The sequence below is a fragment of the Dendrobates tinctorius genome, unplaced genomic scaffold (assembly GCF_039654945.1).
Source record: "Dendrobates tinctorius isolate UK_male_01 unplaced genomic scaffold, ASM3965494v1 ptg000007l, whole genome shotgun sequence".
Lineage (NCBI taxonomy): Eukaryota > Metazoa > Chordata > Amphibia > Anura > Dendrobatidae > Dendrobates > Dendrobates tinctorius.
The window spans coordinates 36,278,666-36,303,127 of NW_027361675.1; positions in this window are offsets into that span (position 1 = coordinate 36,278,666).

Here is a 24,462-nt window from a genome sequence, read left to right on the forward strand (position 1 = left end):
CTACATACTGTTTGTTGCAAATTTCACAATTAATTAAATAGATAACATTGGCGGTATTGCAATTAATATATGAAAGAATATCAAAAGTCTTATTATTGTGCATAGACATAAATGTTTTAGATTTTTTGGCATGCTTGCAACATTTGCACACATTAGCTCCACACCCAAAGAAACCTTTGGTTTTTAACCAATTGGTATCCTGTGAGTTAAGAGACAAGGGATCCCTGAAAAGGCTAGAAGATAAAAGTGAACTTAGAGTGGGGGCACGTTTAGCAACAAACAAAATAGATTCACTATCTACCAGTGGTTTTAAGATTTTATCTTGACACAGAATGGGCAGATATTTCTTAATAATCGCAACAATATTATGATACTGAGGACTAAAAGATGTAGTAAAAGTAACTTTATTTGAGCCATCACCAATATTATTGCATTTTGTCTTTTTATTTTTAGAGTACAACAAATGGGCTCTATCCATATTATCTACCAGTTTTTTTGCTCTTTCCAGATAATAACTTGGATAACCTCATTCACTTAATCTGGTGCAGGCTAAATCTGCTTCTGTTTTATAGATGGATTCTTGTGTGTAACATAGTAACATAGTTTTGAAGGCTGAAGGAAGACCTTATGTCCATCTAGTTCAGCCTATTTTTAGTGCAGCTGTTCTGCATTGTTGATCCTGGGGAAGGCAAAAAACCCACAGAGTAGAAGCCAATTTTCTCCATAGGGAAAAAAATTCCTTGCCCTAAGCTGGGTCAACCATCTACCTATAATATTCTGTTATTCGTAACCTTCTATACTGTTACTCACAAGAAAAGCATCCATTCCTTTCTTAAATTCATTCAGTGAGTTGGCCATCACCACTTCCTCAGGAAGAGAATTCCAGAGCCTCACTACTCTTATCGTGAAGAACCCTCTTCTATTCTGGTGTAGAAATTGTCTTTCCTCCAAATGAAGAGAATGCCCCCTTGTTCTTGTCACAGTCCTTGGTACAAACAGTTCATTGGAGAGATCTCTGTATTGCCCTCTGATATACTTGTACATATATATTAGGTCTCCCCTAAGTCTTCTCTTTTCTAGAGTAAATAGACCTAATTTTGATAACCTTCCTAGGTATTGTAGTGAACCACCTCCATTTATCATTTTAGTAGCCCGCCTTTGAACCCTTATAAGTTCAGTAATGTCTTTCTTGAGCACCGGCGTCCAAAATTGCACACAATACTCCAAGTGTGGTCTGACGAGTGATTTGTACAGAGGGAGAATTATGTTTTCATCTCGTGTCCCCAGACCTCTTCTAATGCATCCCATGACCCTATTTGCTTTGGTGGCAGCTGCCTGACGCTGGGCACTCCAATTTAGCTTCTTATTGACTAAGATGCCTAAGTCTTTTTCCATGTCTGATTTCCCCAGCAGTTTCCCATTTAGTAAGTAATTATAGCATCTGTTTCTCCTTCCCATGTGCATAACCTTACACTTATCTGTGTTAAACCTCATTTGCCATTTTCAGCCCAATTCTCCAATTTACTCAAATCTGTCTGTAGTTGCAAACTGTCCTCCTTTGTGTTAACTACCTTACATAGTTTTGTATCATCTGCAAATACTGATATTTTACTGTGTAAGCCATCCACTAGATCATTAATAAATATATTAAATAGTAGGGGGCCCAATACAGAACCCTGTGGTACCCCACTAGTAACCCTGGCCCAATCTGAGTATGCACCATTAATAACCACTCTTTTTTTTCTATCACTAAGCCAGCTATCTACCCATCTACACAAATTTTCCCCTAGCCCAAGCTTTCTCATCTTACTTACCAATCTTTTATGTGGGACAGTGTCAAATGCTTTAGAGAAGTCGAGATAAATGACATCCAATGATTCTCCTTGGTCCATTTGAGAGCTTACATCCTCATAGAAACCGATCAGGTTAGTTTGACAGGAGCAATCCTTCATAAATCCATGTTGATATGGAGTTAAACATTTATTAACATTGAGATATTCCATAATGGTATCCCTTAGAAACCCTTCAAAAATTGTACCCACAACAGATGTTAAGCTTACCGGCCTATAGTTTCCAGGTTCCCTTTTACACCCCTTTTTGAATATTGGTACCACATTTGCCTGCCGCCAATCAAAAGGAACTGTGACGGCCGTCTGCGAATCTGGGCTGCAGTGGGGACAGCACCCCGAGTAACCCGGAGACCCTTAACCCCTATACAGGGATCTGGAATTGTAGCAAGGCCCAGGAGGTAGCTGTCTAGATTAGCAGTGGACCAGAGCAGGACGGCCACCAAGGGGTCAAAACTAAAACCCGTAATCGTGGTCCGGATGCAGGAGTCTGAGACCAGGGCGCAGCAGAGGCACGAAATCAGCAGACAGAAGGAGAGTCAAAAGTCCAGGCCAGGGTCAGTAAAACCAGGAGGGCAGCGAGGTACAGAATCAGCAGGCAGAAGGAGAGTCAGGAATCCAAGCAAAGGTCAGCATCAAAAAGTCAGAAGAGAGGCGGAGGTACAAAAACGGCAGGCAATAGAATGGTCAAGAATCCAGGCTGAGGTCAGAGTATACACTATAGCAATTCACACAGTAACACGCAAGGGAACCAAGAATATATCCGGCGGCTTGTAAGACCAGTCCCCAGGTATTTGAGGGATCAGGTCCTCCCTCACAGGTTCCCGGCCCGATGATGTAACCAGGACCGCCCCCGGACCAGGCCAGATGGACATGCAGTAAGCCCTACATGACTGACAAAGGGGCGGAGCCTGTGCCCACCAGATGCCTGCGCAGGAGCCCCCTCTCTGCCACCACCCTCACCCTGGAGCGAACCACGGCGCCTCCCAGTGGCTGAGGCAGGAACAGCCGTCCTTGAGTCCGACGGCGACGTGACGGTCCGGCGCCCCCGAGTGGCCGAGACCGGAACTGCAGGCCCTGAGTCTGGCAGTGACGTGTCAGTCCGGCGCCTCCTAGTGGCCGACGCCGGAACAGAAGGCCCTGAGTCTGGCTGCGACGTGACAGGAACAGACCCTGCTTCTATAGAGTCTTTAAATATAAGAAATAGAGGCCTGTCTATCACATTACTTAACTCCCTTAATACCCGAGGGTGAATTCCATCAGGGCCTGGTGATTTGTCAATTTTAATCTTACTAAGGCGGTTCTGCACTTCTTCCTGGGTTAGGCAGGTAATACTTATTGGGGAGTTTACATTATCACTCTGCATTTCCCCTGGCAAATCCTTTTCCTGTGTGAACACTGTTGAGAAAAAAGTATTTAAAACATTTGCTTTTCCCACATAGCTCTCTATGATGTCACCCTCATTGTTCTTTAAAGGGCCGACACCATCAATTTTAATCATTTTACTGTTTATATAATTAAAGAATAGTTTGGGGTTTGTTTTACTTTCCTTAGCAATGAGTCTCTCAGTTTCCACTTTTGCTAAATGTATTTGTTTTTTACACATTTTATTTTTTTCTCTATAACTTTTAAAGCTTCTTCATTGCCTTCTTGTTTTAGCTTCCTAAATGCCTTGTTCTTGTTATTTATTGTCCTTTTTACATCCTTATTTTGCCACATTGGTGTTCTCCTGTTCCTAGCCCTTTTATTTCTGTACAGTATGGCTAGCTCGCAGTGGGTGTGTAAAACTGATTTAAATATTTCCCATTTATTTTCTGTGCTCCTATTTTTGAGGACATTGTCCCAATCAATTCGGCGAAGGTCCTCTCTAAGCTGATCAAACTTTTCTTTCCTGAACTTCAGCGTTTTCGTAGCCCCCTTCCAGGGCACCTTACTGAAGGACAAGTGGAATTGTATTATATTGTGGTCACTGTTCCCTAGGTGCCCATCGACTCGTACTTCTGTTATTCTATCTGGCCTGTTGCTTAAAATTAAGTCCAGAAGGGCTGTCTAGTTGGGCCCTGCACAAGTTGTGACAGATAATTATCCTTGGTTACTGACAGAAATTGATTCCTTTCTGAGATACGCAGGTTTCAGTTTCCCAGTCTATGTCGGGGTAGTTGAAGTCCCCCATAATAATCACCTCATTGTGATTTGCTGCTTTGTCTATTTGTTTCAATAATACATTTTCAGTGGTTTCTGTTATATTTGGTGGCTTATAACAAACCCCTATGAGGATTTTATTACTTTTCCCTCCTTGTATCTCCACCCATAGAGACTCCACCTCTTCATTTCCCTCTTGTATATCTTCTCTTAGTGTGGGCTTTAAAGTGGACTTTATATATAGACAGACTCCACCCCCTTTACTTTTTTTACGATCCCTCCTAAACAAATCATATCCTTGCAAGTTAGCCGCCCAGTCATAGCTGTCGTCTAACCATGTCTCAATTATTCCTACTATGTCGTATTTTTCCTCATACATTACCAACTCCAAATCTTCAATCTTATTGGTCAGGCTTCTTGCGTTGGTCAGCATGCAGGAAAGAAGTTTTGCTTCATTTTTCTTAGCTTCCTTCTGAGTACCCTGTCTTGGGTCCTCTTTACCACATCTAGTATCCTTGATTAGTTTGTCCTTCTGCTGCATGTTCTTTTTTGCTCTTTTTCCTCCCATCCCTTCTTTTAGTTTAAAGCCCTCCTGATGAGTGTGTGCTATTTCTTTTTAGCCGAATCAATTCACCAAGAGGAATGTTTTTAATAGTATGTTTGGGATGATTGGAATTAGCCGTTAGAATACTATTACAATACGTATTTTTTCTGTATGGTGAAATATTAATCTGATGTGTGATCAAATCACCTGTTAGAGTCAAGTCCAGAAAACTGGCCGAAAAATTATGTACTGAGCTGGTAAATTTAAGATTGTAGTCATTGGTATCTAGATAGTTGAAAAAATCACTAATAAAAGTATCTCCCAAAACATTTTTATCCCAAATAAACACCAAATCATCAATATATCTTCCTAGCCAAACAATACCATCTTTATAAGGGTTATCATCACAAAAAAATGAAATTTTCCTCCCATGTAGCCATGACTATATTAGCAAGGGACGGGGAAAAGTGTGCTCTATCCCACATCATATAGCTTTGAGATGCATTAGGTACTATCTACATCGGTACAGTTCATATGATATAAACATTCAAAATTTTATTATTTCTGCAATAGAGTTTCTCCTTGAACACAACTATTTTTCATTTAACAATAGATTTTTCTTACAAACACAGGGCGTTAGCACGGGAGCACGCTTTTCCCCGTCCCTTGCTAATATAGTCATCCCAATAATCATCCCACCATACTGTTAAAAACATTCCTCTTGGTGAATTGATTCGGCTAAAAAGAAATAGCACACAAGAATCCATCTATAAAAAAGGAGCGGATTTAGCCTGCACCAGATTAAGTGAACGAGGTTATCCCAGTTATTATCTGGAAAGAGAAAAAAACTGGTAGATAATATGGATAGAGCCCATTTGTTGTACTCTAAAAATAAAAAAACAAAATGCAATAATATTGGTGATGGCTCAAATAAAGTTACTTTTACTACATCTTTTAGTCCCCAGTATCATAATATTATTAAGAAATATCTGCCATTCTGTGTCAAGATAAAATCTTAAAAACACTGGTAGATAGTGAATCTATTTTGTTTGTTGCTAAACGTGCCCCCACTCTAAGTTCACTTTTATCTTCGAGCCTTTTCAGGGATCCCTTGTCTCTTAACTCACAGGATATCAACTGGTTAAAAACCAAAGGTTTCTATGGGTGTGGAGCTAATGTGTGCAAATGTTGCAAGCATGCCAAAAAATCTAAAACATTTAGGCTGAGTTCACACGTGGCGTTTTTTCGTGTTTCTGCGGCGGTTTTAACCGCGCGATTTTGCCGCGAAAAATAAGCATTCCATGCATTCCTATGGGATTCCGCAATGCTGTGCTAATGCTGCGGTTTTTACCGCGGCGGAATCGCTTCGCGGTAAAAACCGCAGCATGCTCATTAATTTTGCGGAATCGCGGCGATCCCGCACCCATAGGAATGCATTGTTCCGCTTACTTCCCGCATGTGGCTGTGCACACCATGCGGAAAGTAAGCAGAACATTTGCGGATGGTACCCACGGTCCGGAGGAGAGGAGACTGTCCTCTGGGCTTTGGGTACCATATCCCTGTAAAAAATAGAATTTAAAATAAAAAATATTGTTATTCTCACCTTCCGGCGTCCCGCGCAGCCTTCCCGCTTCTCTCCACGCTCTCGTTCCCAGTAATCCTTTGCGAAAATGCTCGCGATGACATTCGTTCTCGTGGGATTGCGAAGTCTCGCGGTCATTCGCGCGACGTCATCGCGAATTACCGCGAGACATCGCGATCCCGCGAGAACGGACGTCATCGCGGGCATTTTCGCAAAGGATTACTGGGAACGGCTGCGCGGGACGTCGGAAGGTAAGAATAACACCATTTTTTATTTTTTTTTACATTTTATCTTTTACTACTGATGCTGCATAGGCGGCCTCAGTAGTAAAAAGTTGGTCACACTCGTCAAACACTATGTTTGACGAGTGTGACCAACCTGTCAATCAGTTCTCCAAGCGATGCTACAGATCGCTTGGAAAACGCTAGCATTTTGCAAGCTAATTACGCTTGCAAAATGCTATTTTTTCCGCGGTAATTTAAAATGCGATTTTCCCGCGGAATGGAATTCCGGAATTCTCGCGGTAATTTCCGCGAGAGTTCCAGTACGTGTGCACTTAGCCTCATGTCTATGCACAACAATAAGACTTTTGATATTCTTTCATATATTAATTGCAATACCGCCAATGTTATCTATTTAATTAATTGTGAAATTTGCAACAAACAGTATGTAGGTTGCACTATGAATACTTTAAAAAAAGGATCAGAAAACATCTTTCTGATGCAGTTAATTTGCCACCAGCAAGAGCCTCTGCAGTTTCCCAACATTTTTCACAAATACATGGGGGTGATGTCAAGGGTTTTTCTTTTATAGGCATTGAACAGGTTAAAAAAACAGAAAGAGGGGGAAATTATCACAAAAAAATTCTTGCAAGAGAAAGCAAATGGATGTTTCTTTTAGATACAAGGTTACCGCATGGATTCAATAATAGAATGAATCTAGCAATACATTATAAATAATTTCTGATATCATGTTTTGCCAAGTAGTGCTATTATATCTCAGTCATAATGTTTTCATTATATAACACCGTTATATTAATGTAATAATGTGTGTTTTTAATTATTTCTTTATCCTGGTCAGATAACTTTGTTAGCGCAGGTACTGTTCACACTGATGCTTTTTTTTTCTCTACTTGTTTCCGGAAGCTATAGAGTTAACATTGAAGGATGTTATCCACACCTGTTACTACTTCTTGATTATGAGGTTAAGAAATGTTTTTTCTACTTAAGGCTGAGTGCAGACGGACTTTTTGGCCCTGCGGATTTTTCCGCGCAGAATAGAAGAAATCCGCAGGTCAAATGACCTGCATTTTTCCTGCGGATTTCTTCCATTTTTCATGCGGTTTTCTTGCGGTTTTTGTGCAGTTTTCCATCGCAGTTTTCCCCCTGCGGATTTGGTGACAGGGGAGATGGAAAACCGCACAAAAGAAGTAGCATGCTGCGGATTTTGTACCGCGGGAAAACCGCGCGGAAAAATCTGCAGCGTCTGCACAGCTGTTTTTTTTTACATTGATTTAAAGGCTACTGTACATCACAATGCGGACATGCAACGTTTCTGCGCGGTAAAATCCGCTGCGGAACCGCTGCAAATCTGCATCGTGTGCACACAGCCTTAGAATGTTGGAGTATTGCAGAAGCAGTTTGAGACCGTGAAGAAGGCGGCAGTTGTTACCGCCGAAACGCGTAGTCTGTTCAGCATTGTGTCTGCATCTTGTTACTGAACTCTGGATTTTTTAAATTATCTGCAATAAAAATTGCAGATAAAAGTTTCCGCTTGCTGGACTTTTCTGCCTTGATTTCTACATTGTTGGACTTATTCTCAGTCTTGGCCCGTGCAACACAGAGGAAACAAGTATTTACCATCCAGAGCTCGGAGGTTAGCTGGTTTATGTGTTGTTTTGCTATATATATATATATATATATATATTTACTTACTATATAAACCCTGCCACTCCGACCGCCGTCCACTTTCCCATGCTCCTGTTCCAATCCTGGGGTCTTTTTTGTCATAGATGGCAAGTAATAGAGATGGTTAGCACTCGACTAAGAGGTGTGGATATACGGTGCTAGTGAGAAGGGAACTGGTAGTCCCGCTAGCATAAGTCAAATATAGAGTCACTGCACACGTGGATTTTTGCAAAAGTGAAAAATCTTTATTTCTATTGGACGGTGAAGAAGCGACAGCTTTTTTTGACGTTTCGGCCTCACAGCGGCCTTTATCATATAGTCGCTGAAAAAATAAAATATATACAATAAAAATTACAGACAAATATACACAATAAAAAATAACATGTAGGATAGATCATAGAATAAGTATCTCGTTGAGGAGCATCTTTATGTTATATGCCAAACGATCACTAGGGAGTATAGAGACATTTTTTTAAAAGACAAAAAATAGAGAAAAGGAAAGCATGGCGGCAGACAGAGTATCACTCTATAAGTAAATGTTAATATCATACCCCTTCGAGAAGAAAGATTGTAGTCGTCGGTTAGATAGTTTCACTGTTAGACAATGTTTTTAGAGTAAATGGATTGTCCTGTAAGTGGAGGTTGAATGAGAATATAATTAGATGGGAACCAATAATAGAGTATATTGATTGCAATGTCGACAGGCACGTGGTCACCATATCACAGAGTAAAAGAAATTATTGTAAAAAAGTCTTTATAAAAATCTATGGACCATGTGGTATGATTCCTAATATTACTAAGGTCAGAAATGTAGACAGAAATATTGTGTTTATAGTGTGACCAATGGAAACTTGTGTACTAATCATGTAAATATAAGATATAACATGTAAACCTATGGTCAACTGATGTAACGATCTAAATGGCTAGTTGTATAATAAAAAAGTGAAATCAACGGGAAAATTAGAATACCTTTGTAGCAAGTGGTCCTGATTCATGGGGATCCACAGCTGTGTGAATGTGCCCAAAACAAGTTGCCTTAAAAGAGAAAATCTTTTATAGGTATGCCCCCAAAAGGCATAATAATGAGTATGGTATGATGAGGACCGAGATACACATGGAATCATGAGAAAAAATTGGATACCTTTAAGATAAGTGATTCTAGAGGATCCACAATTGTGCCAGTGTGCCCAAAGTACATCGCCTTAAAAGTAAAAACATACACATAAATATAGCGAGATCTATTGGTGGTGCAGCGGTGGTTAAAGGAGTCTCTTCCATATTACTCACAATCCACTGCATCCACCACTGCCACCAATGATTGTGAGTAATATGAAAGAGACTCCTTTAACCACCGCTGCACCACCAATAGATCTCGCTAAATTTATGTGTATGTTTTTACTTTTAAGGCGATGTACTTTGGGCACACTGGCACAATTGTGGATCCTCTAGAATCACTTATCTTAAAGGTATCCAATTTTTTCTCATGATTCCATGTGTATCTCGGTCCTCATCATACCATACTCATTATTATGCCTTTTTGGGGCATTCCTATAAAAGATTTTCTCTTTTAAGGCAACTTGCTTTGGGCACATTCACACAGCTGTGGATCCCCATGAATCAGGACCACAAAGGTATTCTAATTTTCCCGTTGATTTCACTTTTTTATTATACAACTAGCCATTTAGATCGTTACATCAGTTGACCATAGGTTTACATGTTATATCTTATATTTACATGATTAGTACACAAGTTTCCATTGGTCACACTATAAACACAATATTTCTGTCTACATTTCTGACCTTAGTAATATTAGGAATCATACCACATGGTCCATAGATTTTTATAAAGACTTTTTTACAATAATTTCTTTTACTCTGTGATATGGTGACCACGTGCCTGTCGACATTGCAATCAATATACTCTATTATTGGTTCCCATCTAATTATATTCTCATTCAACCTCCACTTACAGGACAATCCATTTACTCTAAAAACATTGTCTAAGGCTAGTTTCACACTTGCTTTTTTTTGCAGCGCGTTTTTCCCGCAAAAAAACGCATTGAAAAAACGCATACATAAGCATACAACTGCTGCGTTTTTTTCAAGCATTTTTATGAGCATGCATGAAAAAAACGCAGCGTTTTTATGCGTTTGTATGCGTTTTTAGTGCGTTTTTACCGCGTTTGCGTTTTTTTCCAACATTTTTAGGTGGCCCCTCACACTACCCAAACCATGACTTTACTAACCCTAACCCTGACCCTAACCCTAACCCTAACCCTGACCCTAACCCTAACCCTAACCCTAACCCTGACCCTAACCCTTAACCAAATCATACTTAACCCTAACCCAAACCCTAAACCCTAACTAACCCTAACCCTAACCCTGACCCTAACCCTAACCCTAACCCTGACCCTAACCCTAACCCTGACCCTAACCCTAACCCTAAACCCCCTTAACTAACCCTAACTCTAACCCAAACCCCTAAATTCCATGGTTAACAAAAAAAACGCATATGCAAAAAAACGCATACATGAGCATGCCAGTGCGCACATATGCGCATCCATAGGCTATAATGGCCATTTTTAGCAAAACGTGCGCATATGTGCGCATGCGCTTTTTTGCAGGGCCAAAAAATGCAACATGCTGCGTCTGGAAAATACCAACGCACACCCCAAAAAAACGCAGCGCATGAAAATCGCATACATGCGCTTACCAGCGCGCAGGTATGCGCACCCATGTTAAATATAGGGGAAAAAACGCATGCGCAGGTATGCGCTTTTTTCCAGCGCTAAAAAACGCAAATGTGAAACCAGCCTAACAGTGAAACTATCTAACCTACGACTACAATCTTTCTTCTCGAAGGGGTATGATATTAACATTTACTTATAGAGTGATACTCTGTCTGCCGCCATGCTTTCCTTTTCTCTATTTTTTGTCTTTTAAAAAAATGTCTCTATACTCCCTAATGATCGTTTGGCATATAACATAAAGATGCTCCTCAACGAGATACTTATTCTATGATCTATCCTACATGTTATTTTTTATTGTGTATATTTGTCTGTAATTTTTATTGTATATATTTTATTTTTTCAGCGACTATATGATAAAGGCCGCTGTGAGGCCGAAACGTCAAAAAAAGCTGTCGCTTCTTCACCGTCCAATAGAAATAAAGATTTTTCACTTTTGCAAAAATCCACGTGTGCAGTGACTCTATATTTGACTTTTTTGTCATAGAATCATAGAATCGTAGAGTTGGAAGGGACCTCCTGGGCCATCTGGTCCAACCCCCTGCTCAAAGCAGGATTCGCTAAATCATCCCAGTCAGATGTCTGTCCAGCTTCTGTTTGAAAACTTCCATTGAAGGAGAACTCACCACTTCTCGTGGCAGCCTGTTCCACTCATTGATCACTCTACTGTAACTGTCAAAAAGTTTTTTCTAATATTTAATCTGTGTCTCCTCCCATTCAGTTTCATCCCATTGCTTCTAGTCTTTCCTTGTGCAAATGAGAATAAAGATGATCCTTCCACAATGTGACAGCCCTTTAGATATTTGTAGACAGCTATTAAGTCTCCTCTCAGTCTTCACTTTTGCAAACTAAACAATCCCATATCCTGCAACCTTTCCTCATAAGACAGGGTTTTCAGACCGGTCACCATTCTGGTTGCTCTTTTCTGAACTTGCTCCAGTTTGTGGATGTCTTTTTTAAAATGTGGTGCCCAAAACTGGACACAATATTCCAGATGAGGTCTGACCAAAGAGGAGTAGAGGGAAATAATGACTTGCATTTGCCTTTTTTGCTGCTGCATCACACTGTTGACTCATATTCAGTCTGTGATCTATTAGTATACCCCAGTCTTTTTCACATGTGCTGTTGCTTAGGCCTATTCCTCCCATTCTGTATATGCATTTTTCATTTTTATTGCCCAGATGTAGTACTTTGCATTTTTCCCTGTTAAAAACCATTCTGTTAGTTGCTGCCCACTTCTCCAGTTTGTTTATATCTTTTTGAATCCTCTCTCTTCTCTAGTATTAGCTATCCCTCCTAGCTTTGTGTCATCAGGAAATTTAATCAGTTTACCCTCAATTCCTTCATCTAAATCGTTGATATAGATGTTGAACAATACAGGGCCCAGGACAGAGCCCTGTGGTACCCCACTTGAGACATTCTTCCAACTGGATGCGCAGCCATTTATGACCACTCTTTGGGTCTGATCACTAAGCCAGTTATGAATCCACCTAACAGTTGCCTTGTCCATTCCATACTTAGTCATTTTTTCAATAAGGATTGTATGAGATACTTTGTCAAATGCTTTCTTGAAGTCAAGATATACTATATCTACAGCATTTTCTTGATCCACCCAATCAGTGATTCCGTCATAGAAGGAAAATAAGTTAGTCTGACATGACTTATTAGTTACAAACCCATGCTGACTCTGTTTAATCACTTCATTCTTATCCAGGTACTGACATACATGTTGTTTAATAATTTGTTCAAAGATCTTTCCTGGTATAGAAGTCAGACTCACCGGCCTATAGTTGCCTGGGTCCACCATCTTCCCCTTTTTGAAGATAGGAACAACATTTGCTCTTCTCCAGTCTTCTGGGACTTCTCCTGTTCTCCAAGAATTTTCAAAGATTATGGAGAGGGATTCAAAAATTTCTTCTGCTGTCTCCTTCAGTACTCTGGGATGTAATTCATCTGGACCTGGAGACTTGAATTCATTTAGGTTAGCTAAGTGTTTCCTCACTATCTTTCTGTTTATAGATATCCTGGATTCTTCTATTCCCTTAATAGGACAGTGAAGAACAGTTGATGTTACATTTCCTTTCTGAGAGAAAACAGATGCAAAATAGGAATTTAAAAGTTCAGCCTTCTCAACATCCTGTCTTACCATTTCATCATTTTCATCCTGTAAAAATCCTATAGCATCTTTGACTTTTCTTTTACTTTTGACATATCCCCAAAATCCTTTATTATTGCTTTTGACATCTCTTGCAAATCTCAATTCATTGTCAGCTTTAGGTAATCTGATTTGTGCCCTGCAAGTTCTGCAGACAGCATTATATTCTTCTTTAGATATGCCTCCCGCTTTCCATTTTATAAACATTTTTTTCTTCCTTTTTAGCATGTGCTTAAGTTCTGTGTTCATCCATCCTGGCTTCCTTAAATGCTTCCTATTCTTCCCTCTTTTCGGAATTGTTAACAATTGTGCTTTGAGAATTTCATTTTTCAAGATTTCCCATCCTTCCTGGACATTTTTGTCTTTAAGGATATCCAGCCATTGGATCCCTACAATTCTCTTTCTGAATCCTTTAAAATCTGCCTTTCTGAAATCTAACCTTGACGTCTGAGTCTTCACAGGTCTTCCTCCTCTAGTTATCCAAAATACTAAAATAGCATGGTCGCTACCTCCTAGGGTCCCAGCCACTTTTACCTCCTCAACCATTTCCTCCCTGTTTATAAGGATTAGATCCAAGGTAGCAGTTCCCCTTGTTTTCTCCCCTACCTTTTGGAAGATAAAGTTGTCAGCAAGAGAGGATAAGAATTTCCTTGACCTGTTAGTTTTGCCTGAGAGAGATTCCCAACAAATGTCTGGATAGTTGAAATCTCCCATGACAACTATGTCATATTTTTTGGAGAACTTGGCCATTTGATGCATAAAGAGTTCATCCAAATCTTCAGCTTGCACAGGTGGCCTGTAGTAAATGCCTACAATGGTGTCCTTTCCATTGTTCTGTCCTTGTATTCTTACCCAAACAGTTTCCACAGAACTGCCAGTCTCTGAAGCTTGGATCTCTGTGCAGATATACGCGTTTCTAACATACAATGCGACACCTCCTCCTCGCTTATCATGTCTGTTTATTGCAAATAAGTTGTATCCTTCTATTTTCTGGTCTTTTGCTTCCCTTCCCATGTTGTTCTAGTTTAAAGCTCTCCTTACAAGTGTAGCAAGGTGACTTCCAAATACATGTTTTCCAGTCTTCATAAGGTGCAGCCCATCTCTAGCAAGTAGTCCATCGTAAAGGTAATTCACTCCGTGATCCATAAATCCAAATCGTTGCTGACGGCACCATCGACGTAGCCAGTTGTTCACCTGCAGAATCTTATTCCACCTCCTTGTTCCATGGCCATCCACTAGGAGGATGGAAGAGAAGACCACCTGCGCTCCCAGTTCTTTCACTTTCTTGCCTAAGTCTTCAAAGTCTCTGCAGATGGTTTCCAGGTCGTTTCTTGCGGTGTCATTTGTCCCCACCTGTAGTAGCAAGAATGGGTAGTCATCTGTAGGTCTGAAGAGTCCTGATATCCTGTCAGACACATCTTGAATGAGTCAACATTCTATGCAACATTCTGTACATTTCATAGAAGTGTTTTACTTGGAGATACTATAAGGCTATGTGCGCACATTGCGAATTTACCTTTGTAAAATTCTGCAAGGATTCTTCCTCTCTTGGCAGAAAACGCAGTTGAAAATCCGCCCGGTTATTATGCGTTTTTTATACGGATTTGATGCAGATTTTCATGCGGTTTTCTCTGTGAATTTGTAGATTTGCAAGCTAAATAAAGATATATTATTTAACAAAAAAAAAGTACAGCCCCCTGAGGAAGTCCATGCGAAACGCCCGTTGGGGTTGCATGGTGTGACCAGTTACAAAGATTTATTCGGGTGAGACTTCTCCTAGTATTGGATTTTTATTGTTAGGCTCTTTTGGGTTTTATTATTAGAGTGGTATTATGCTGAATATGTGTAGCCAGAGTGGTATATACAGTCATGGCCAAAAGTTTTGAGAATGACACAAATATTAATTTTTACAAAGTCTACTGCTTCATTTTTTCTAATGGCAATTTGCATATACTCCAGAACGTTATAAAGAGTGATCAGCTTAACAGCAATTACTTGCAAAGTCAATATTTGCCTACAAAATGAACTTTATCCCCCAAAACACATTTCAACATCATTGCAGCCCTGCCTTAAAAGGCCCAGCTAACATCGTTTCAGTGATTGCTCCATTAACACAGGTGCGGGTGTTGATGAGGACAGGGCTGGAGATCAGTCTGTCATGATTAAGTAAGAATGACACCACTGGACACTTTAAAAGGAGGCTGGTGATTGGCATCATTGTTTCTCTTCTGTTAACCATGGTTATCTCTAACGAAACACGTGCAGTCATCATTGCACTGCACAAAAATGGCCTAACAGGGAAGAGTATCGCAGCTAGAAAGATTGCACCTCAGTCATCAATCTATCGCATCATCAAGAACTTCAAGGAGAGAGGTTCCCTTGTTGCCAAAAAGGCTCCAGGGCACCCAAGAAAGACCAGCAAGCGCCAGGACCGTCTCTTAAAAGTGTTTCAGCTGCGGGATCGGGCTACCAGCAGTGCAGAGCTTGCTCAGGAATGGCAGCAGGCAGGTGTGAGTGCATCTGCACGCACTGTGAGGCGGAGACTCTTGGAGCAAGGCCTGGTCTCAAGGAGGGCAGCAAAGAAGCCACTTCTCTCCAGAAAAAACATCATGGACAGACTGATATTCTGCAAGAGGTACAGGGAGTGGACTGCTGAGGACTGGGGTAAAGTCATTTTCTCTGATGAATCCCCTTTTCGATTGTTTGGGACATCTGGAAAACGGCTTATTCGGAGAAGACGAGGTGAGCGCTACCACCAGTCTTGTCTCATGCCAACTGTCAAGCATCCTGAAGCCATTCATGTGTGGGGTTGCTTCTCAGCCAAGGGAATGGGCTCTCTCTCAGTCTTGCCTAAAAACACAGCCATGAATAAAGAATGGTACCAGAATGTCCTCCGAGAGCAACTTCTCCCAACCGTTCAAGAGCAGTTTGGCGATCAACAATGCCTTTTTCAACATGATGGAGCACCTTGCCATAAAACAAAGGTGATAACTAAATGGCTCAGGGAACAAAACATAGAGATTTTGGGACCATGGCCTGGAAACTCCCCAGATCTTAATCCCATTGAGAACTTGTGGTCAATCATCAAGAGACGGGTGGACAAACAAAAACCTTCAAATTCAGACAAAATAAAAGCATTGATTTTGCAAGAATGGACTGCTATCAGTCAGGATTTGATCCAGAAGTTGATTGAGAGCATGCCAGGGAGAATTGCTGAGGTCCTGAAGAAGAAGGGTCAACACTGCAAATATTGACTTGCTGCATTAACTCATTCTAACTGTCAATATAACCTTTTGTTACTCATAATATGATTGCAATTATATTTCTGTATGTGATAAAAACATCTGACAAACACACATAAAAACCTGACGGCAGCAGATCATGTGAAAATATAATATTTGTGTCATTCTCAAAACTTTTGGCCATGACTGTAGATGCTTCTATCATATGTTTGATACTAGTGGAATATTATAACAGCAAGTATTGCTACAGGATATTTTATATGATCTCATTATTCCCGATCTATAACTATTGTAACTGTGTTGAATTTTATGTCTTGTGTCCTTCACATCGCTAATTTGTTTATATAACTTCGTATAATGTATTATGTAATCAATATTCATGAATATATTCAATAAATTTAATACGATTTATATATGGTGTTTGATACTCCTTAGTTTCCTTTTTGTTTGCAAGTATTATTGGAGTATACCTGCTTATTGCTTTTATTGTAAATTTTAACCCCCTTTTTTTCTGGAACTTTTTATTTATATATATATACATATATACATATAAATATACATATTTATATATGTGTGTGTCAGCCAGATACTCTCATTAATAAAATGGTACATAAAGAGTTGAATACACACACACGAAATTTGCTTAAAACACAATATCTGTTTATTTTTATTAAAAAAAAAAATAAAAGAATGGTGCGGGCCCCCACGTAATTTTCTAAACAAGCAGAGGGAAAGCCGATGGTTAAGGGCTGATGTCAATATTCTGGGAAGGAGCCACAGCTAACAGATGTTTGCTTAGCCTTTACTGGCTAATTTACAGGGGAACCCCAGAGAAAAAATGACATGGGGTCCCCCTATTAAATCAAACCAGCAAAGGGTAGGCAGACAGCTGATATTAATGGCCTGGGAATGGGCCATGTATATTGGCACCCCCCAAGCTAAAAACATCAGCTCTCAGCCACCCCAGAAATGACACATCTTATAAATGCACCAATTCTGGCACTTAGCCTCGCTCTTCCCACTTGCCCTGTAGCGGTGGCAAGTGGGGTAACATTTGTGGTATTGATGTCACCTTTGTATTGTCCGGAGACATCAAACCCACGGCTTAGTAATGGAGAAGCGTCAATAAGACACCTATCCATTAATAATCCTCACACTGACTAACTCCAGGAAGGTCCCCCAACTTCTCTCTCTCTTAGCCCCTCCTAACAAGACAAAATCCTATTGGTCTAACTAATCTCTATTCTAGTCTACTGTGCTCCCCCTACTGGTCTAAGTCCAACACTATCCCTATACTTTTACAACACATGAACATAAGTACAATGCAATATACCGTATATAAACATTACATGACATATGAAATATACCAGGGACAGATGCAAGGAGTGCAGGGCATTAAGCTGGCCCCCGCACCCCTCACAGACAGACACGCACATATTCTCCGCTCGCACATAGTCTCTACCCATACACATATTCACCGCCCACACACTCCTCCTCCATCCTTTCTGCAGCATTTTTGGCAGCCAAATCCGCAAACCTTTTTGCACCTGCAGTTTAGCTGTAGATTTGACTGACTCAATGTAAATCAATAGGTGCAGAAACGCAGATCCGCAAAAAGAATTCACATGCTGACGAATATCCTGCGAATCAGTGAGGAATTTTCCACAACATGTGCACATCAATTCGGGATTCCCATTGATTAACATTGCTTGAGCACTCCTTTGCCGATTTGGTGCAATTCCGCAGGGAAAAGACACTGCAGATCCGCAACAAATCTGCAACGTGTGCACATAGCCTAATAGTTCGTGTTTGGACACCAGGTCTGAGTAACATAGTTATTAAGGTTGAAGGAGGACTTTAAGTCACTCTAGTTTAACCCATATCCTATCCTAACTTACCCGAACATGTTGATCCAGAGGAAGGCAAAAAAATCCCATATGGCAACAGTAAGCTTCACATTGGGGAAAAAAATTCCTTCCCGACTCCACATACGGCAATCAGACTAGCTCCCTGGATCATAGAATCATAGAATCATAGAATCGTAGAGTTGGAAGGGACCTCCTGGGCCATCTGGTCCAACCCCCTGCTCAAAGCAGGATTCGCTAAATCATCCCAGTCAGATGTCTGTCCAGCCTCTGTTTGAAGACTTCCATTGAAGGAGAACTCACCACTTCTCGTGGCAGCCTGTTCCACTCATTGATCACTCTAACTGTCAAAAAGTTTTTTCTAATATCTAATCTGTGTCTCCTCCCATTCAGTTTCATCCCATTGCTTCTAGTCTTTCCTTGTGCAAATGAGAATAAAGTTGATCCTTCTACAATGTGACAGCCCTTAAGATATTTGTAGACAGCTATTAAGTCTCCTCTCAGTCTTCTCTTTTGCAAACTAAACATTCCCAAATCCTGCAACCTTTCCTCATAAGACAGGGTTTGCAGACCGGTCACCATTCTGGTCGCTCTTTTCTGAACTTGCTCCAGTTTGTTGATGTCTTTTTTAAAATGTGGTGCCCAAAACTGGACACAATATTCCAGATGAGGTCTGACCAAAGAGGAGTAGAGGGAAATAATGACTTCACGTGATCTAGACTGTATGCTTCTGTTAATACATCCTAGAATTGCATTTGCCTTTTTTGCTGCTGCATCACACTGTTGACTCATATTCAGTCTGTGATCTATTAGTATACCCAAGTCTTTTTCACATGTGCTGTCACTTAGCCCTATTCCTCCCATTCTATATATGCTTTTTTCATTTTTATTGCCCAGATGTAGTACTTTGCATTTCTCCCTGTTAAAAACCATTCTGTTAGTTGCTGCCCACTTCTCCAGTTTATTTAAATCTTTTTGAATCCTCTCTCTCTCTTCTCTAGTATTAGCTATCCCTTCTAGCTTTGTGTCATCAGCAAATTTAATCAGTTTACCCTCAATTCCTTCATCTAAATCATTGATAAAGATGTTGAACAATACAGGGCCCAGGACAGAGCCCTGTGGTACCCCACTTGAGACATTCTTCCAACTGGATGTGCAGCCATTTACGACCACTCTTTGGGTCCGATCACTAAGCCAGTTATGAATCCACCTAACAGTTGCCTTGTCCATTCCATACTTAGTCATTTTTTCAATAAGGATTGTATGGGAGACTTTGTCAAATGCTTTGCTGAAGTCAAGATATACTATATCTACAGCATTTCTTTGATCCACCCAATCAGTGATACCGTCATAGAAGGAAATTAAGTTAGTCTGACATGACTTATTAGTTACAAACCCATGCTGACTCTGTTTAATCACTTCATTCTTATCCAGGTATTGACATACATGTTGTTTAATAATTTGTTCAAAGATCTTTCCTGGTATAGAAGTCAGACTCACCGCCCTATAGTTTCCTGGGTCCACCTTCTTCCCCTTTTTGAAGATAGGAACAACATTTGCTCTTCTCCAGTCTTCTGGCACTTCTGTTCTCCAAGAATTTTCAAAGATTATGGAGAGGGGTTCAAAAATTTCTTCTGCTATCTCCTTCAGTACTCTGGGGTGTAATTCATCTGGACCTGGAGACTTGAATTCATTTAGGTTAGCTAAGTGTTTCCTCACTATCTTTCTGTTTATAGATATCCTGGATTCTTCTATTCCCTTAATAGGACAGTGAATAACAGTTGATGTTGCATTTCCTTTCTGAGAGAAAACAGATGCAAAATAGGAATTTAAAAGTTCAGCCTTCTCAACATCCTGTCTTACCATTTCATCATTTTCATCCTGTAAAAATCCTATAGCATCTTTGACTTTTCTTTTACTTTTGACATATCCCCAAAATCCTTTATTATTGCTTTTGACATCTCTTTTAAGCCTCAGCTCATTTTCAGCTTTAGTTAATCTGATTTGTGCCCTGCAGGTTCTGCAGACAGCATTATATTCTTCTTTAGATATGCCTCCCTCTTTCCATTTTATAAACATTTTTTTCTTCCTTTTTAGCATGTGCTTAAGTTCTGTGTTCATCCATCCTGGTTTCCTTAAATGCTTCCTATTCTTCCCTCTTTTCGGAATTGTTAACAACTGTGCTTTGAGAATTTCATTTTTCAAGATTTCCCATCCTTCCTGGACATTTTTGTCTTTAAGGATATCCAGCCATTGGATCCCTCCAATTCTCTTTCTGAATCCCTTAAAATCTGCCTTTCTGAAATCTAACCTTGACGTCTGAGTCTTCACAGGTCTTCCGCCTCTAGTTATCCAAAATTCTAAAATAGCATGGTCGCTACCTCCTAGGGTCCCAGCCACTTTTACCTCCTCAACCATTTCCTCCCTGTTTATAAGGATTAGATCCAAGGTAGCAGTTCCCCTTGTTTTCTCCCTTACCTTTTGGAAGATAAAGTTGTCAGCAAGAGAGGATAAGAATTTCCTTGACCTGTTAGTATTGCCTGAGAGAGATTCCCAACAAATGTCTGGATAGTTGAAATCTCCCATGACAACTATGTCATATTTTTTGGAGAACTTGGCCATCTGATGCATAAAGAGTTCATCCATATCTTCGGCTTGCACAGGCGGCCTGTAGTAAATGCCTACAATGGTGTCCTTTCCATTGTTCTGTCCTTGTATTCTTACCCAAACAGTTTCCACAGAACTCCCAGTCTCTGAAGCTTCAATCTCTGTGCAGATATACGCGTTTCGAACATACAATGCAACACCCCCTCCTCGTTTATCAAGTCTGTTTCTTGAAAATAAGTTGTATCCTTCTAGTCTTGTATTCCAATCATGTGTATTGTCCCACCAAGTTTCAGTGATTCCAATGACATCATATTTCTTTTCCTGTGTTAGTAGTTCCAATTCTCCTTGTTTGTTGCCCATGCTTTGTGCATTAGTATAGAAACATTTTAGTTTGTGATTGGTTTCTCTTTCTCCAATATTTTTATTAATTAGATTCTTTCGTCTTTGTTCTTCCTTTCCACTTCTAATAGCAGAGTTCTCAATAGCATTTGTCAGGTGTATGGCTTTTTCTGGTCTTTTGCTTCCCTTCCCATGTTGTTCTAGTTTAAAGCTCTCCTTACAAGTGTAGCAAGGCGACTTCCAAATACATGCTTTCCAGTCTTCGTAAGGTGCACCCCATCTCTAGCAAGTAGTCCATCGTATAAGTAGTTCACTCCGTGATCCAGAAATCCAAATCGTTGCTGACGGCACCATCGACGTAGCCAGTTGTTCACCTGAACAACTGATCAGCGCAATATTAAGGAAACTAGTGTATATAACCTGTAATATTATACTTTTCAAGAAAGGCATCCAGTCCCTTCTTACATTTTAGTAGGGAATCACTCATTACAGCATCATATGGCAGAGAGTTCCATAGTCTTACTGCTCTTACAGTAAAGAATCCGCATCTGTGATTATGCTTAAACCTTCTTTCCTCCAGATGTAGAGGATGCCCCCTTGTCCCCATCACAGGTCTAAAGCCCCCGTTACACACTGCGATATCGCTAGCAATATCGCTGTAACGTCACCGATTTTGTGCCATTGCAGCGATATTGCTAGCGATATCGCTATGTCTGATACTTACCTCTGACCGGCTCCCCCGCTGGTTATCGCTGATCGCGCGAGAAGCTCCTGGACCACAGGCCACAGGAAGCGCCGCAGGAAGTGGCCGACGAGCGGCGTGTGGAGCCGGGCGGGAGGACGCAGGATCGCCGCGTCTGACAGGTAAGTAGCAATCCCCGTCCCCAGCGATGTCGCTAGGGAGATCTGCCTGTGTGGCAGCTCACTGGCGACCACGTAGCGATGCACCAGCGATCCTGCCCGCGTCATATCGCTAGTCGGGATCGCTGGTGCATCGCTAGGTGTAACGGTACCCTAAGAGTAAAAAGATCATTAGAAAGGTCTTGGTATTGTCCCCGCATATATTTATACATTGTACTAAGATCACCCCTAAGCCTTCCATTTTCCAAACTAAATAACCCCAAGTGTAATAACCTGTCTTGGTATTGCAGAACCCCCAGTTCCCTAATAACCTTGGTCGCTCTTCTCTGCACCCGCTCTACTTCAGCTATGTCTTTCTTATACACCAGAGACCAGAACTGTACACAGTATTCTAAGTGTGGTCGCACTTGTGACTTATATAGAGGTAAAATTATGTTCTCCTCATGAGCATCTATGCCTCTTTTAATGCATCCCATTATTTTATTTGCCTTTGCAGCAGCTGCCTGACACTGGCCACTAAATGTGAGTTTGTCGTCCACCCATACACCCAGGTTTTTTTCAGTGACAGTTTTGCCCAGTGTTTTACAATTAAGTACATAATTATACATCTTGTTTGTTCTACCCAAGTGCAAATCTTACATTTATCCCCATTAAAGCTCATTTGCCATTTATCAGCCCAAGCTTCTAGTTTATGTAAATCCTCCTGTAATATAAAATTGTCCTCCTCTGTATTGATTACCCTGCAGAGTTTAGTGTCATCTGCAAATATTGAAATTCTACTGTCTATGCCCCCTACAAGGTCATTAATAAATATGTTAAAAAGAAGCGGGCCCAAAACTGACCCCTGTGGTACCCCATTGCTAACTGTGACCCAGTCCAAGTGTGCCTCATTAATAACCAACCTTTGTTTCCTATCCCTGAGCCAGCTCTTAACCCACCTACACATATTTTCCCCTATCCCCATTGTTCTCATTTTATGTATCAACCTTTTGTGTGGCACCGTATCAAAAGCTTTTGAAAAGTCCATGTACACCACGTCCACTGCATTCCCTTGGTCCAGTCCGAAACTTACCTCTTCATAAAAGCTTATCAGATTAGTCTGACAGGAACGGTCCCTTGTAAACCCATGTTGATATTGGGTCATGATATTATTCTTCTTCAGATACTCCAGTATAGTATCTCTTAGAAAACCCTCCAGGATTTTACCCACAGTTGAGGTTAAACTTACTGGCCTTTAATTTCCAAGTTCAGTTTTTGTCCCCTTTTGAATATTGGCACCACATTTGCCATACACCAGTCCTGTGGAACAGACCCTGTTATTATGTAATCTTTAAAGATTAAAAATAATGGTCTATCCATGACTGTACTTAATTCCTGCAGTACTCGGGGGTGTATCCCATCCGGGCCCAGGGATTTGTCAATTTTAGTGATTTTTAGACGCCGCCGTACTTCCTGCTGGGTTAAGCAGTTTCTTACTATTTATGTAGTTAAAGAATATTTTGGGATTATTTTTGCTTTCTCTGGCAATGATCCGTTTTGAATAGTAAAAAAGTAAGGGGGGAAGGCCATTTAAACCAAATGTTTTATCGAGTATGGACCATCTGTGAATACAGTGTAACATTAAGAGCAATACATTTTGACAATATTATAGTTGTTTAAAGCTAAATTTGCAAATCCTTTGCATTAGAGATGAAATACAGATGAGTTTGGGTGATATGCAAGAACAGATCATCAGTGTGACCAATTAATTTTTCTTGATCTACATGTCCATAAATTTAGAGAAGCTATAGCAAAATAAGATCTAATTTTAGATTAAAAATATTGTAGATTATTTGATATAGTACAGAAAATATTGCCCTTTCTTTCATTTTGTCAGATAGTAAATATCATCGAATAAAGCTGTAAGATTAAAAAGACTGCTGCCTTAAATGAAGTCTGTATCGCTGCAGAATAAGGAGCCCGTTCTGTGTATGAACAGCATTTACAATGTAGCTTTGTTCTTTCTTAGGTTATTCGGCCCTCGCAGACTCATGAATCTTGTGTGAAATTTTCTATTAGTTTTGACCTATGGCACAGCTTTTAGCTTTTTGTACTTAGATCAAACAATTGGCTCTAGACTCATTTTCAGAAAGGTATTAGTGACATTAGTTAGTGTAACAATATCTTTGTGCAGCCTGTGTCGTCTACAGACTTTACAGTAGCCTACTCAATGATTTGTTATTTTCTTATAACCTGCATGTGAATTTATAGAGTGTGGTTAAAATGCCAATTCATATGATCCTCAATCATTCAGGTGGTCTACAGTGTCTAAGGCCATGTTACCACCTGCAGGCATGTTGTGTTTCTTCCACACATTTTTCAAAAGTGTCTGCATCAAAATACACAGTAGCAATCTGCTCATGTGTTTTGTTAATTTCTTTAGGGTATGTGCACATGTTGTGGATTTGGCTGCGGATTTTTCTGTGCGGATTTGGCAGAATCCGCAGGTAAAATGACCTGCGTTTTACCTGCGGATTTAGTGCAGATTTACTGTGGATTTTCTGCAGGTTTTGTGCGGATTTCGCCTGCGTTTTTACGCCTGCGGATTCCTATAATGGAAGAGGCGTAAAAACACTGCAGATTCCG